The sequence below is a fragment of the Culex pipiens genome, chromosome 2 (assembly GCF_016801865.2).
Source record: "Culex pipiens pallens isolate TS chromosome 2, TS_CPP_V2, whole genome shotgun sequence".
Lineage (NCBI taxonomy): Eukaryota > Metazoa > Arthropoda > Insecta > Diptera > Culicidae > Culex > Culex pipiens.
Genome location: NC_068938.1, coordinates 86,694,951 through 86,710,692, shown reverse-complemented (window position 1 = coordinate 86,710,692; position 15,742 = coordinate 86,694,951). Strand labels below are relative to the sequence as shown.

The 15,742-nt window shown below is 30.9% G+C and overlaps 1 protein-coding gene across 1 annotated transcript in view; it reads right to left on the bottom strand.

The window, feature by feature from the left end:
• LOC120417350 (myosin-2 essential light chain) overlaps positions 1-15,742 on the bottom strand; it is a 28,471-nt gene that overhangs the window by 8,968 nt on the left and 3,761 nt on the right. The window lies entirely within an intron of this gene.

The window sequence follows — 15,742 nt, the reverse complement described above, 5'->3', positions numbered from 1 at the left end:
TTAGTAAATTTCAAGGAACACTCCAAATTATCCAGCATCATTCAAACACGACCGCTTATTAGGCTTAAAATGGGCATATTTCCCCTATTTCGCAAAAAATGCTATTTTCATCGATTTTCGCAAATACTACATTTTTCAAAAAATCATAGCCCCGCGCCATTTTAAATCGATTTTAGATGTCTTCGACGAAAATGAAAGAAGATTAGATATCCTTTTAGAAAAAAATAATTTAAAGTTTCAAAAATCTAGTCTAATATCTGAAAAGGTTGCATGAAAACTTGCGGAAATGCGGTTTTGAAGGTTCAAAGAGCCTATTTTTGGAGCAATATTTGAAAGGGGCGGTACGACATTGCTCTTACGGCCTTTCGTCCCATTTAAGGGGTTACATACATGTAGAAAATCACCAAATTTCATGTTACAGAAAATTTATTCAATCCACTAAAAAGATGATTTTCAATCACTCCTGAAAGTTTTATGAAGATATTACATGATTAAACTGAGTAAGAGACGATTTATGATCAAAATTTTGCCATGCGCAAAGCGGACTGTCAAACTTTGTGAGCGTTTTTCTCAAAGCACCGAGTTGATTTACCGGTGCCACGATATCTCGAGATGGGATGAACCAAATTGGCTGAAATTTGAGGTGAAGACTCCCAAGACATATCCTGTGTGCATGACGAAGCCCGATTTTTAAATTTTGCTTTTTTAAAAAATACAAAAATCAAATACTGACGATTTTTTATATGAAAAACATAAAAGTATTTTTATCTTTTTTTTAATAAACTTTTTGAAAACCGACCTTCGTCATGCACACGGGAATAGTTTGACGAGTCTTCACCAAAATTTTGAGCCGATTTGGTCAGAGCAGTTTTGAGAGATCGTGGCACCCGTGTTTTGAAACTGCTAACTTCAAATAGCTATAACTCGGCAACGGTATAACCAAATGGCTTCAAATTTGTTTTGTTAGTAGATGAAAATGTATATTTTAATTTCCTGAAAACAGATTAAAAACAAAGTTCAAATGTGTGCTCAATCAACCTCTGACATTTTTGCCGATTTACATGTATGTAACCCCTTAAACGCGTGTAATGAAAGGCCGTAAGAGCAATGTCGTACCGCCCCTTTCAAATGTTGCTCCAGATTTCTGAAAATATTTTTTTCGGATTCCTCGGACAATTTTACGTTACGTACAGTCATCCCTCATATTCGTAACAGTTTACAGATCTGCCAATGTTCAACAAATCATACAAAATCGATAATAATTATCGTAACGTAATGATTTGCATTTTCCTTCATGTGAAAGCTTTTCTGGTGATCTTTCGATTGATGTATAGACTTGCTGTACATTTTTACGTTTTTTATAATGTTTTCAAAGAAAAACATTGACCCTTGAAATCCACAAATTCGGAACACTTTTTTCTTACGATGTAAACAAACTTTTTTTTCTCTCCAGGAGTACATAATTTTTACAAAAAAAATGACTTCACACTTTGAAACCAATAAAACTCAAGCTTAATAATGTTTTAAACATGGTCTGATAACTTTTTTGTGAAAATATCAATTAAATTCAGGTGTTCCACCATTGTGGGAGGTACAATAGCATCCCACAATTATGGAACAAGCAATTTGGAGGCAGTGTTTTGCTGCTCTGGATAAAATAGTCTTGAAATTAGGTTTTTTGTTCAAAAAGTACTATTTTTACTAGTGAAATAGCAAGAGAATGTCTAAATAAAGGTCCTAAAAATAGCAAGGACGACAGAAAAGTTGCATTTTGCATCCTATTGACAAATTACCACAAAAGTGTTCCGAATTTGTGGGTGTTCCGAATATGTGGGATGACTGTATGTAAAAATTAGAGAAATTTTTAGCCCGATCGGAGAACTTTTCTTTCGAATCATACTGTTTTCGTGGAGAATTGCTGTATGAATATGATTTAAGATAGATTTTTTTTCGAAAAGCCTTTACAAAAAAATCTTTAATTTGTCAGATTTTTTTCAAATTTTGGTGTGTGTGTGTGTGTGTGTGTGTGTGTGTGTGTGTGTGTGTGTGTGTGTGTGTCACCGCCCATTTTTTGGAATAAAATCTTTTTTGGGATCGTGCATAAACAACGTGGCCATCAAATTTGAAATTTTCTTTGTGCAGGGTTGTTATGGAAAAGTCGAGAAAAAATCCGCGCCAGATCCGCGCCGACCCCAAAACCCAATCCGCGCGAAATCCGCGCCATATAAAAAAAATCGCTACAAACATAGAAGAGAGTAACATAATGAATGAAACTATAAACGATAAAAGAATAATACAGAAGGCATTTGGATCAGTACCTACTGTTGATCAGTTGTGGATTCATATCCCTCCTGTACCAAATGGAACCTTTTTTGCCATTTCTGAAACAATATTAGCATTTTTTGCAACACTTTAAATATCGTTGCTTTAAAAACAAATTCAGAAAAAAATTAGAAAATTAAAAAAAATTAAAACCATAAAATAAATCACCAAATAATAAAATCTAGGGATTTAGTATTGATAATTCTCGCCAAAACTTTACTCTGGAAAATCGAAACACGAAACATTATTTTCTTCTCTAAATTTCTCTGAATTAAAATATGACTCCGAAAATGATCCGAACTAAGTAAACGGCAAAAAAATAATTTAATAGTTTAAAAATTTAATAACTCAATAATTTAATAATTTAATAATTTAATAATCTAATAATTTAATAATTTAATAATTTAATAATTTAATAATTTAATAATTTAATAATTTAATAATTTAATAATTGAATAATTTAATAATTTAATAATTTAATAATTTAATAATTTAATAATTTAATAATTTAATAATTTAATAATTTAATAATTTAATAATTTAATAATTTAATAATTTAATAATTTAATAATTTAATAATTTAATAATTTAATAATTTAATAATTTAATAATTTAATAATTTAATAATTTAATAATTTAATAATTTAATAATTTAATAATTTAATAATTTAATAATTTAATAATTTAATAATTTAATAATTTAATAATTTAATAATTTAATAATTAAATAATTTAATAATTGAATAATTTAATAATTTAATAATTTAATAATTTAATAATTTAATAGTTTAATAGTTTAATAATTTAATTATTTAGTTATTTAGTTATTTAATTATTTAATTATTTAATTATTTAACTATTTAATTATTTAATTATTTAATTATTTAATTATTTAATTATTAAATTATTAAATTATTAAATTATTAAATTATTAAATTATTAAATTATTAAACTATTTTATTATTTAATTATTTAATTATTTAATTATTTAATTATTTAATTATTTAATTATTTAATTATTTAATTATTTAATTATTTTATTATTTAATTATTTAATTATTTAATTATTTAATTATTTAATTATTTAATTATTTAATTATTTAATTATTTAATTATTTAAAAATCTAATAATTTAAAAATCTAATAATTAAAAAATTTAACAATTTAATATAATAATTTAAAAATTTAATAATTAAATAATTTGATAACCTAAAAACTTTCTTGAAAAATTAAAAATTAAAAGAAAAATTGTCAATTTTTCAATTTAATAATTCGTACTTTTTTACGTTTTTTGGGTCTGTAAGTTTTGACAATTTCAAATAATGAATTCTATTTTTTTATTATTTGAATATGTCAATTCTGAAATTTCAAATTGTTGAACTCCAGATTTCTTTTTTTTTATTTTAACATTACATTTCGCTTTTAGACGGAGATATTAGCAGATTTCTAAGTGGATTTCGTCATGTTGTGATAATTGGGAGTAGAATCAATTCTACCTGAATCAGAGTGGCAACAGATTTTTTTTTCAACAATCCAAAAATTTAAAAAAATAAATTTTTATATTGAAAAAACATAGAAAATCTAAAAAGTTTCACAGCTTTAAATTTATAAATTTTGTAATTTTTCCGAATTTTGTTATTTTGATTTTAATAAAATTGGTATTTATTTGAATTGTTAGGCAGATGTTTTAAAAATAATGAATTGTAATGTTATGTTAAATTTATATAACAAATCTCAATACATTAACGAAATCGCTCCTTGAAGATTATTTCAAAGTTTCGTATTAAGAAAAAAAAAATCAATAATTTTTAGAAGAAAATTTTCTTCATTAACAACTTCTTAGAAATAAGTGTTTTCGCACTCAACGAATAAGATTGAATTTATTTAATTCCTAATAATATTTTCCTTTGTAATTTGAAAGAAATTCTATCGTTCTCAATTATTTTTTGTTTATCAAAATTGCTATCCGCGCGAAATCCGCGCCTGAGCAAAATTAGCCAGCAAATCCGCGCCAGATCCGCGCGATACGCGCCATCCGCGCGACCCGCGCCGTCCGTAACAACCCTGTTTGTGGCAAATATCAACAGAACAATTTCTGAAAAAGTTTTCCTTTCCAAAAATTTTTTGTCGCGTTTTGTAAATTGTTAATTATTTTGAAGTAAATTTAAAAATCAATAATAACCAGACTTAAATATACAATTGGGTATGCTGCTCTGAATGAGCTGGTATGACCCAAATGTCTTCTTTCCGATTTTCCAAAACGCCACGTCAGAGAGGATCATATTTTGTAACAAAATAGTGTTAAAATTTTCATATTTTTTTTAATGATCAGCTATAAAAAAGACAAGACGTTAAATTTGGCAAAAATGCTTATTTTTGTACAATATTATTAAGAAATGAAATTTGATTAATCACATTGACATATTTTTTTAAATTTAAAACTCACAAAGTTTTTTATTTAGAAGCTCACTTCCACGTCAGAGAGGATCATATTTTGTAACAAAATAGTGTTAAAATTTTCATATTTTTTTTAATGATCAGCTATAAAAAAGACAAGACGTTAAATTTGGCAAAAATGCTTATTTTTGTACAATATTATTAAGAAATGAAATTTGATTAATCACATTGACATATTTTTTTAAATTTAAAACTCACAAAGTTTTTTATTTAAAGCTCATAAAATTTAATGTACCAGCATTCCTCCCATGACGGTAGTTGACGCCACGAGATTCTCACTCTCGCGCGGAAAGCAACTTCATCTCGACGTAACACTCATGGGAACAAAATAAGGCATCTAGAGGTAACTGCTGCAGCTCGTTTCGCAGGAAGGCAGGTTGCAAAACTGGCCCGCATGATATTATTCATGCCACAGTCGGTGTATAAAATACTACCGAAAACCCCCAAACAACAGCAACACTATGCCCAAGTTTGGCCAAGTGCTTCCAAGGGACGGGGGGGTTGGTTGTTGTGTTTGGTAGAAAGATCAAGATCACGTTTTTCGGGGGGGTACTTTTCGGACGCGTACGCGAAATCGCCGCCCGCAAAAGGTGTACCTTTAGGCCCAGGGGCATCAACCACCAGCAAGCCAGAAGCAGCAGCAGCAGCAACAGGCCAGATGGGAATGGACAAAAAAGGTACTAAAGTACTATGTTGCGAATGAGCTTTGGGGGATGTTGGGGTTAGGTAGAAGAATGTTTAAGGAGAGCAACTCTCTACATAATCGGCCGATTTCGACCATTTTTATTTTTTGTTATTTTTGATTTGACTTAAACTTTGTGAGGGCCTTCCCTATGACCAAATAAGCTATTTTGTGTCATTGGTTCACCCATACAAGTCTCCATACAATTTTGGCTGCTGTCCATACAAAAATGGTAGGTAAATATTCAAACAGCTGTAACTTTTGAGTGAATTTTTTGATCAATTTGGTGTCTTCATCAAAGTTGTAGGTATTGTTGAGGACTTTTGAGAAAAAAATAGGTACACGGAAAAAAATGTAGATTTTTTAACCAACTTTTTTTTCACTAAAACTCAATTTCCAAAAATACGTATTTTTTGATTTTCGAGATTTTTGATATGTTTTAGGGGACAAAAATCCGCAACTTTTGAGCCATAGAGAAACATGGTCAAAAAATCTGCCGCCGAGTTATGAATTTTTGAAAAAACTGTGATTTATGGAAAAAAATGAAGTTTCGCATTTTCGCATTCGCATTCGCTTGGAGATGGTGATCTTAGCGGGTTGCAGACTGGATTTCGTCATGTATATGTGATGATTGTCCAGCCCAAGTTGCTTCGAAATTGATTAAAGGGAATTAAAACCAATTCTAACAGAACAGGACAGGCATCACCATGAAAGCCATCCATTGCCGGCCGCTCCCATCTCCACCATTCACCGGGAGAGGAATAAGGATTAGGAGCACGGGAAGTGTTGATGCTGAACTTACTTAGAAAAAGGTAGCGAAACCGCAGGCTCTTTTTCCCAACCTTATAGTGGAACTCGATCAAACTGACCGTTTGATCAAATTTAATCGAATTTAAACAACAAGGATGCGCAAGTGTCGCGTGGAGTTGGTAGTTGTGAAAGGTTAAGGTCTGGGAGTCGCCCTAAGCAAGCGATACGACCATTGGCATAAGTGAGGTTATAGGATTTTTTTTATTCTCAAGGCGGACTATCGGAAGCTGCTGTTGAGATTTTTGGAAAAAAAATTGAAGTTTCATGCAAAAACAAGTTTGACATTATTTTTTGATGCAACATTGAATTTGCAATCGAAAAGTACTCTACAGATTTTTTGATAAAGGGCTCCGTTTTCAAGATATAGCCACCGAAAGTTTGATTTTAGCGAAATATTTGCAGTTTTTCAATTTTTAAAAATAGTGACCATGAGTGACCGCTTCTAAATTTTTTTTTTTTAAGTTCAGAAAATTTGCTATAAAATTGTCTAAGAGACATTGAAGATTGGACCTCGGGTTGCTGAGATAGAGCCGCTTTAAGAAAAAGAAACACGAAAATTGAAGTTAATCTCACCAAAATAACCCACCATTTTCTAATGACGATATCTCAGCAACTAATGGTCCGATTATCAATGTTAAAACATGAAACATTCGTGAAATTTTCCGATCTTTTCGAAAAAAATATTTATTCGTTGTTTTATATCTATAGAATTTTCTTTAGTACTAATTAATTCTAGATGAAATAGCAATTACTCTCAGCGTATTTCCCCAGTCTCCCCTAGCGGACCGCTTCCAAAAGGGAGGACAACAACAACACACCGAGCAAAAAACTGATCTGACCAAAAGTGGAAATGCTGCTGACATAACGAGAATATTATAAATATTGCATATGTGCGCGCGGAGAGCGCCAAAAGGGACAACAACGAAGCAGTGGAAAGAGAAGAGACATCGACGACAATGAGTGAGTTAACAAAAAATACTAACAAAAGTCCTTACTGACTCGGCACTGCTGTTGTTGGCAGGCCGGCAGCTTCCAATAATGATGATAGTAATCAATGAGCGGCCGCTTTTCGCGTCTCTGAAAAACAACAACATGGACAATTGAAAGAGAAAGGGAGACGGAGAGAAATTTTGACCGTAAAAAACATACGAGAGAAAATGATCCACCGACAGCTGCAATGGTGATGCTGGAGGTTACAACCTGTCCCTTAGGGAGACAAATTGGGGTCATTTGCTAATTTGAATGACGGCGATAAGTGCACCGTACAAATTTCACGATGTCTCGTGCAGCAGTGTTGCTAATAAAACATTTTTACGAAAATTTTCAAAAAGTTTCAAAAATGTCAATTTGGGACATGTCGCAAGAAACGGACAGAAAACCACTCAGCTCAGCTTGCTTGCATGTCCGAGAACGGTTCATGTTTTTGGGGCTAATTGTATATTTACGACTTTATAAATATGCCTCTGAGGGACACCCGGCGGGACGGACGGCACAATATTCGCCAATAACGGCCATCAACAGTCCCAGAAAGGGCACATCACCAGACGACTCGATGACAATCGAGCGAAAAAAACAAGAGGCTGCAATTGCAAAGTAACTACTTCGTCCGAGGAGATGTTCATCCACCAGACCAGCTGCCAACTGTTTGCGCGATTTTGCGAGTTCAGTGGCAATATCTCAATACTTTTCCCGGCCAAATTGCCGGCCCAAGAAAGATAAACGATTATTCAATTTTTCGCCATAAATGGCGATGCACTTTTACAGTCACATCCGAGGTCTCGCCGAGTCGGCTTGCAGGTTTATTTGGTAATTGCAACTTGGTTTTTTGTTGTTGTTGACTGAAATTGTTCGTTTTTTTGTGATTGGCCACACCCTTTTATATTTGTTGGCGTCGAACGCTGGGAGTACAATTTTGGCGAGTTTTCGTATTGGATTGGCATTCCATCACTTATCGTGAGAAAACGTTTCAATCGCGATACAATGTTGACAGATAGGTTTTAAATTTAATGATTTTAGTTAGCATCGAGCGGTCAAACAATCTCAAAAAAAAGAATGGTTCTCAATGTTCAATTTATTTTTTTCATTACTTACAACAGTATTAAAAAAAATTCCTGTAATCTCTAAAACCTTACGTACATTTTGTGTAAATTTACAGACATTTCAAAGTTATTTTAGTCCCAAATAAACATTCAAAATTTCAAGTAATCCCGAGCAGACGGAAATAACTTGGAATAAAATTTTTTGATATTTAAAAATTCTATGCCAATAACATTTTATGCTATTTATAACAAGATTTGTTATTCGTCGTTTTGATTTGTTTTTGTTATTGAATTGAATTTTGTTATAACCGTCTGCCCGGGATGACAATGATTTGGAAATATGCACAAACTTAAACTGCTAAATTTAATATTGTTCAAAAATGTACATGATTTATAGATTAAATTTTCAAAACAACCTATCCGTCATGGGTTTTCTATGCAATAGGACCTTTGCATTCAAGACTCCATATTTGTTCGTTCAAATTTCCATATTTGTTCGTTCAAATTCAAAAAATTTAGGTTCAATAATTCAGAAAACTATAAAACTTTTTATTCCTTTACAGATACATTTTCCCAGAGTGAAATAATAATCTATATAACAAACTAAATAGTGGCGATGAAAACATCATCATCAAATGCGTTTCTTTAGACAATCACAAAGAGAAAAAATCGAATCCGAACTTGTTTCTCCTCTCTTATACATGAAATATCAGTAAAAACAACTCATAAAATCAATTTCAAGATTATCGGACGAAATTTAGATTTTTACTACTACATTTGCAGATGAAACGTCAAACGTCAAAAAATACACATTTTTTAAGGAGTAAAATTAAATATTTCTAGGTGACTTATCGTAATACAATTTTGGCTGCTGTCCATACAAAAAATATTGGAAAATTTATTTAAGTAATTTTCTAATTGGTTTCATGTCTTCGGTATTGTAGGTATAAATGGGGACTATTTAGGAGCAATTCCATGTCAAATAGGGAATCGGTTGTACCCGACATTCTCCGATTTCAATGAAACTTTGTAGACATGTTATCCTAGGCATATATAAGCGATTTTTGTGTATATGGAGCCAATGATATTTGAGAAGGGCTTAGGTGTTTTAAATATTCTTGTATTTTGTAATTTAAATATTGCTGTATCTCGAAGCCGTTGCATCGTATCAAAAAGTGGTCAAAGACAAACTTGTAGGGAATTTGACGGGCTTTCCGAAAAAAAATACACTGAAAGAAAAAACCACTCCACTTTTATGAGATTTTTTGATTAAATTTGAAGGTGAGCCCACGATTTTTTTTCGTTCAAAATTTTTGTGAAAATAGCCTAAAATGTTACAAAAAGACTCACGAAAAATGCAGGATGGAGCAACTCACCTAAAAAAAATACAAAAATCATTTACTGAAACTGTTTTTTTGAAAAGTGCTCTAAACGTCAAAATTTTCAAAAAACGAACACGAGAGTCGATTTTCCAGACAATTTTACATAAAAGTCTCCATTGTCCTAAGTCCAATCCTTGTAAAGTTACAGCGGTTTTAAAAATAAAAATGTTGAAAAAATAGGATTTTTGATAGTTTTCGGCAATTTCTTTATGACAGACTTGATTTTCCAGTCTCGAAAATATTTTTACCGGAAAGCTCGTCCAATTTCCCATAAGTTTGTCTTTGATCACATTTTAATTGGATGCATGGGCTTACAGATATAAGCTAATTTACTATCTAGGTTACTATACTACACTGAAAAAATATTATGTTTTTATTTATGAGCAATGTAATTAGCTTATATCTATAAGCCCATACATCCAATTGAAATGTTTTTTTGTTTTTTTTTTTTCTTTCAGTGTAATTTTTTAGGAAAGCCCGTCAAATTTCCTACAAGTTTGTCTTTGACCACTTTTTGATACGATGCAACGGCTTCGAGATAAAGCAATATTTAAATTACGAAATACAAACATATTTAAAACACTTACACCCTTCTCAAATGTCATTATCGAGTGTAACTGGCTCCATATACACAAAAATGGCTTATATATGCCTAGGATAACATGTCTACAAAGTTTCATTGAAATCGGAGAGGGTCGAGAAAAATGTACCTAAAAAAATCTTGTTTTGGGCTGGAATTGCTCTTAGAAGAAATAGGTAAACGGAAAAATAGCAATTTTTTTAAAATTAATCCTTTTTCACAAGATTTTTTTCTAAATCCAAAAGCAAACTAAATGATAACCTGTTAATCCCCTCTTACCCAAGTATGTTGTATCATAACTCAAAAAATAATAAACAATATTGGTCTTGTAGTCAGAAATATTTAATTGATTCTTGACTGCTTCGTTTTGCCTATATTTATGTACCCTTTCAATTCAAGTTTGACCAAATTTAATCCAGTTCTTTATGAAAAAAGTACACACTCAAATCTCCTTTTATTCCAAAACCGAATGTCTTGGAGATTTTTAGTAAATGTTTTTTATGGAAAAAAGTTTCGAGGTACATAAGAAGATAATCACTTTTGGAAATCGGAAAAAATCACTGAAAGTATAACTTTTCCAACAAATAATCAACGAACAGTTCTCTCAGATTTCGGTCATTCGTTTTTTTGTATTTTTTAACCCGACTGAAACTTTTTTGGTGCCTTCGGTATGCCCTAAGAAGCCATTTTGCATCATTAGTTTGTCCATATAATTTTACATACAAATTTGGCAGCTGGCCATACAAAAATGATGCATGAAAATTCAAAAATCTGTATCTTTTGAAGGAATTTTTTGATCGATTTGGTGTCTTCGGCAAAGTTGTAGGTATGGATACGAACTACAAAGGAAAAAATGAAACACGGTAAAAAAAATTGGTGATTTTTTTATTTAACTTTTTGTCACTAAAACTTGATTTGCAAAAAACACTATTTTTATTTTTTTTCTTGATATGTTTTAGAGGACATTAAATGCCAACTTTTCAGAAATTTCCAGGTTGTGCAAAAAATCTTTGAGCGAGTTATGAATTTTTGAATCAATACTGATTTTTTCAAAAAATCGAAAAATTGGTCGCAAAATTTTTTTAACTTCATTTTTCGATGAAAAATCAAATTTGCAATCAAAAAAGTAATTACGTGAAATTTTGATAAAGTGCACCGTTTTCAAGTTAAATCCATTTTTAGGTGACTTTTTTGAAAATAGTCGAAGTTTTTCATTTTTTTAAATTAGTGCACATGTTTGCCCACTTTTGAAAAAAATATTTTTGAAGAGCTGAAAAAATTCTCTATATTTTGCACTTTTGAACTTTGTTGATACGACCCTTAGTTGCTAAGATATTACCATGCAAAGGTTTAAAAACAGGAAAATTGATGTTTTCTAAGTCCCACCCAAACAACCCACCATTTTCTAATGTCGATATCTCAGCAACTAATGGTCCGATTTTCAATGTTAAAATATGAAACATTCGTCATTTCCTATTTTTCGATCTTTTCAAAAAATTTAAACCAAGACTAACATTTTAAAAGGGCGTAATATTGAATGTTTGGTCCTTTTGAAATGTTAGTCTTGGTTTAAAAAAATTCAAAATATTTTTTTCGAAAAGATCGGAAAATTTCAAGAATGTTGACGAATGTGACTATTTTCAAAAAATTCACCTAAAAATGGATTTAACTTGAAAACGGTGCAACTTTGCCGAAGACACCAAATCGATCAAAAAATTCCTTCAAAAGATACAGATTTTTGAATTTTCATACATCATTTTTGTATGGCCAGCTGCCAAATTTGTATGGAAAATTATATGGACAAACTAATACAAAAATAAAAATTTAAGAAAAAAGACCGATTTCGTAGAGTATTGCTCATACGCATTTTGTTTATAACTAAGTAAACAAAAAACAGAGTGTTGCATTCAAAATAATTGACACTGGCAAAAAATATAAAAAAAGTTGCAACTAGTTTCGAAATAATCATTGAATATAATAAATATATCTTAATGTTTACTATTTCTCTACTAAAATCTGCGAATGTTGATCCTCAGACAATCTATTTTGATATCGTTGCAAATTATTGTTGAACAAATCTCAAGATGTCATTACCAAAAAGGTAATTATAATAAAAAGCTATTTATAAAAATCAAAATCAAAATATTGTTCAATCGGTAGAATTTTCTCATACTGTATATCCAACGCCAATATGACGGAACGATCATTCATAAAGCTTCGTTTGAGGAGAAGATTGAAGAAATATCAACAAATCGAAAATTCCTAGGTAAAATATATTGTAGGTCACGGATATTTGAAAGGGGTCCGTCTTAAAAAAATCAATGGAGCTTTAAAAAAAAGTTTCTTTAAAATTGTTACTTAAAAAACACGGTGACTTTGATAGTCACTGTGCTTCTTATAAATTTCAGCCTTAAAGTTAGCAATTTAATTTATATGTTGTATGGATCATTTAGGCTAGATGTATTTTAATGATAAATTAAAAAAAAAAACAATTTAATATTTAAATTTATTAGCTTTGATTAAATTAAATGTTAATTTGAGGTTAAGTAAATAAATCCAAATTTACTTAAAATACCTTTGTGATTCGAACTGATTTTCCTCCAAAAAATATGACACTTAGAGAGTATTTAAATCATCCTATTTATAAATGTTTTAAAAATAATAGTAAATTAACTTTTGAAATATTTAAAAATTAGTGGAGTCGGATTCGGAGTCAACCATTTGTTGAAAGCTGGAGTCGGAGTCGGAGTCGGCTAGAGTTGGTAAGCCGGAGTTGGAGTCGGAATCGGTTGGAGCTGAAAGCCGGAGCCGGAGTCGGAGTCGGAGTCGTTTGAAATATGACCCGACTCCGCAGCCCTGGTTTAAAGTTATCAAGCAATTTGAGTATTTTCAAATGAATTAAGGATTGGTTGTTTGTTTTGCTTCACGTGATTTTTCCAGTGCTTTGATAAAAAATAAACCTTAGTATTGCAAAAAACAGAAGAAAAAAAATGTTATGAAGGATGGTATAATTATCAAAAAAAGAAGATTGGTCATTTTTCTTAATGTTTCTAGAAAAACAAGAAGCAATAAATTTATTTAAAAAATCACCGAAAAAAACTTCTATATAAATAAAAAAAAAATATAACCAATTTTGCACATAAATCTACAAACAGTCCTAATTTGGTCATAACCCAAAACGATCGACCGCCGTCACCTTATAGGATCGAAATTAAGTGACCAGTTGAGAGCCCAACCAAGAAGGTAAACATTCAAAACATATCACACACATTAATGGGCAGAATGAACGTGTCTGGTTCGTTCATAGATGTATCAACTGGTGTGGGTAAGGCGCTGTTCTGCTCTTTTTACCGTGAGTTAGTGATATAAAAATTATTTGAATAATGTTAAAATTCTTAAAATGCAGTACCATACAAAATGAAAAATTATTCATTTATTTAACTTTACGCGAAAAAGAAGTTCAATTTAATTTTATTGAACAAACTCCTCCGAACGGGCCCAACCAACCTCTCGTACCTGTGGCTGCCTTGAAGGCTCGCGACAAAAAAATGTTGGCCGCAGCAAGCCGCCGTAGCGCGCCGTAAAAGCGAAATCTGCTGACTTGTAGAGTTGTAACGCCTTATAAGGAAGACACGCAGACCTCGATTGCCTTTGCGCCACCAATTTAATACCAAATAAAGGAACACGACCTCCTTTCTTCCCCCCTCGGTGGTAGTCGTGCGTGCATTTGTGTGTCTGTGTTCTCGTACAAAAAGTGCCTTGCGTTGGTCAAAGCTGACCAAATGGTTTGAACTTTTATCGAAACTGCAATGAGCAACAAAACGTGTTGCTCATTGACATTGTGAGTCATCCAAGCTAAACGTTATCAATGTTCGCAATGCGGAGTGAAAAAAAATACAGTTTTTGGTTGAAATTATTTACTTGTGTTATTCAATATACGATTGTGAATGCTTCCATGATATCTTCTGAAAATATGATCAGTTGAATTTTTAAACTTTTCAAGAAAATGAGCCGATTGTTTTCTTGTTGGTATCATTACCAAGTCTCATTACATTGTTTTGTTTACTTCGCAGATTGTGAAATTTCCAACTTTTTTTTTTCCTTCATTCCTACAAACGAAATAGCTTGTTGTAGAAATGTTGTCTATACATTTGAGCTCATTCTGACCACGGAAACCTCTCCATTGAAGTTTGTATGGGGAAAATCGTCAAAAGGTACCGTAAACCGGGGTGACATTGATAGGATTTCAATTTGTTTTTGGAATATTTTCCAACAGTTATGGTTTTTCTCAAGATTATTATTTTTAAAACATGTACTGGGGTAAGCCACACAAAGTCCATGCACTTTTTTGGAAAAAAAGTTTTTTCAATAGTGTTTAGAAAAATAGTTACGTTAAAAATTCTTAAATTGAATTCCGGGGTGACTTTGATAGTCATAGTGTTTCTTGTTGAAATCATATTTTAGATGTTCAAACTTTATTTGTTCGTTAAATGTACCAATACTTAAGTAGCTGATGAAGTTTTTAAGAAAAAAAAACAATGTTTGTATTTAGTTAACTAAGTTTATAAGCTTTTTAACAAAATACAAACAAATTTTAGGTAAAATTGTTAAAATGTTGGAATGTGGCCTGAAATTTGTTAAAACTAGTTTTGTTTATAAAATTATCGATTTATAATTCAAAGCACAAATCACAAATTTTCACATTTTACATGAAATTTGTTCAACTAAAATTGCCTATAAATTTGGAGATTTTTTTTTAAATTGTGTTTCAAAAACACATATTATTTATTATTTACAAACTTATTTAACCTTCTCCTAGTAGAAAATTGTCCAAAGAATCCGAAAATGCATTCCGTAAACCGGGGTGACATTGATAGGATTTCAATTTGTTTTTGGAATATTTTCCAACAGTTATGGTTTTTCTCAAGATTATTATTTTTAAAACATGTACTGGGGTAAGCCACACAAAGTCCATGCACTTTTTTGGAAAAAAAGTTTTTTCAATAGTGTTTAGAAAAATAGTTACGTTAAAAATTCTTAAATTAAATTCCGGGGTGACTTTGATAGTCATAGTGTTTCTAGTTGAAATCATATTTTAGATGTTCAAACTTTATTTGTTCGTTAAATGTACCATTACTTAAGTAGCTGATAAAGTTTTTAAGAAAAAAAAACAATGTTTGTATTTAGTTAACTAAGTTTATAAGCTTTTTAACAAAATACAAACAAATTTTAGGTAAAATTGTTAAAATGTTGGAATGTGGCCTGAAATTTGTTAAAACTAGTTTTGTTTATAAAATTATCGATTTATAATTCAAAGCACAAATCACAAATTTTCACATTTTACATGAAATTTGTTCAACTAAAATTGCCTATAAATTTGGAGATTTTTTTTTAAATTGTGTTTCAAAAGCACATATTATTTATTATTTACAAACTTATTTAACCTTCTCCTAGTAGAAAATTGTCCAAA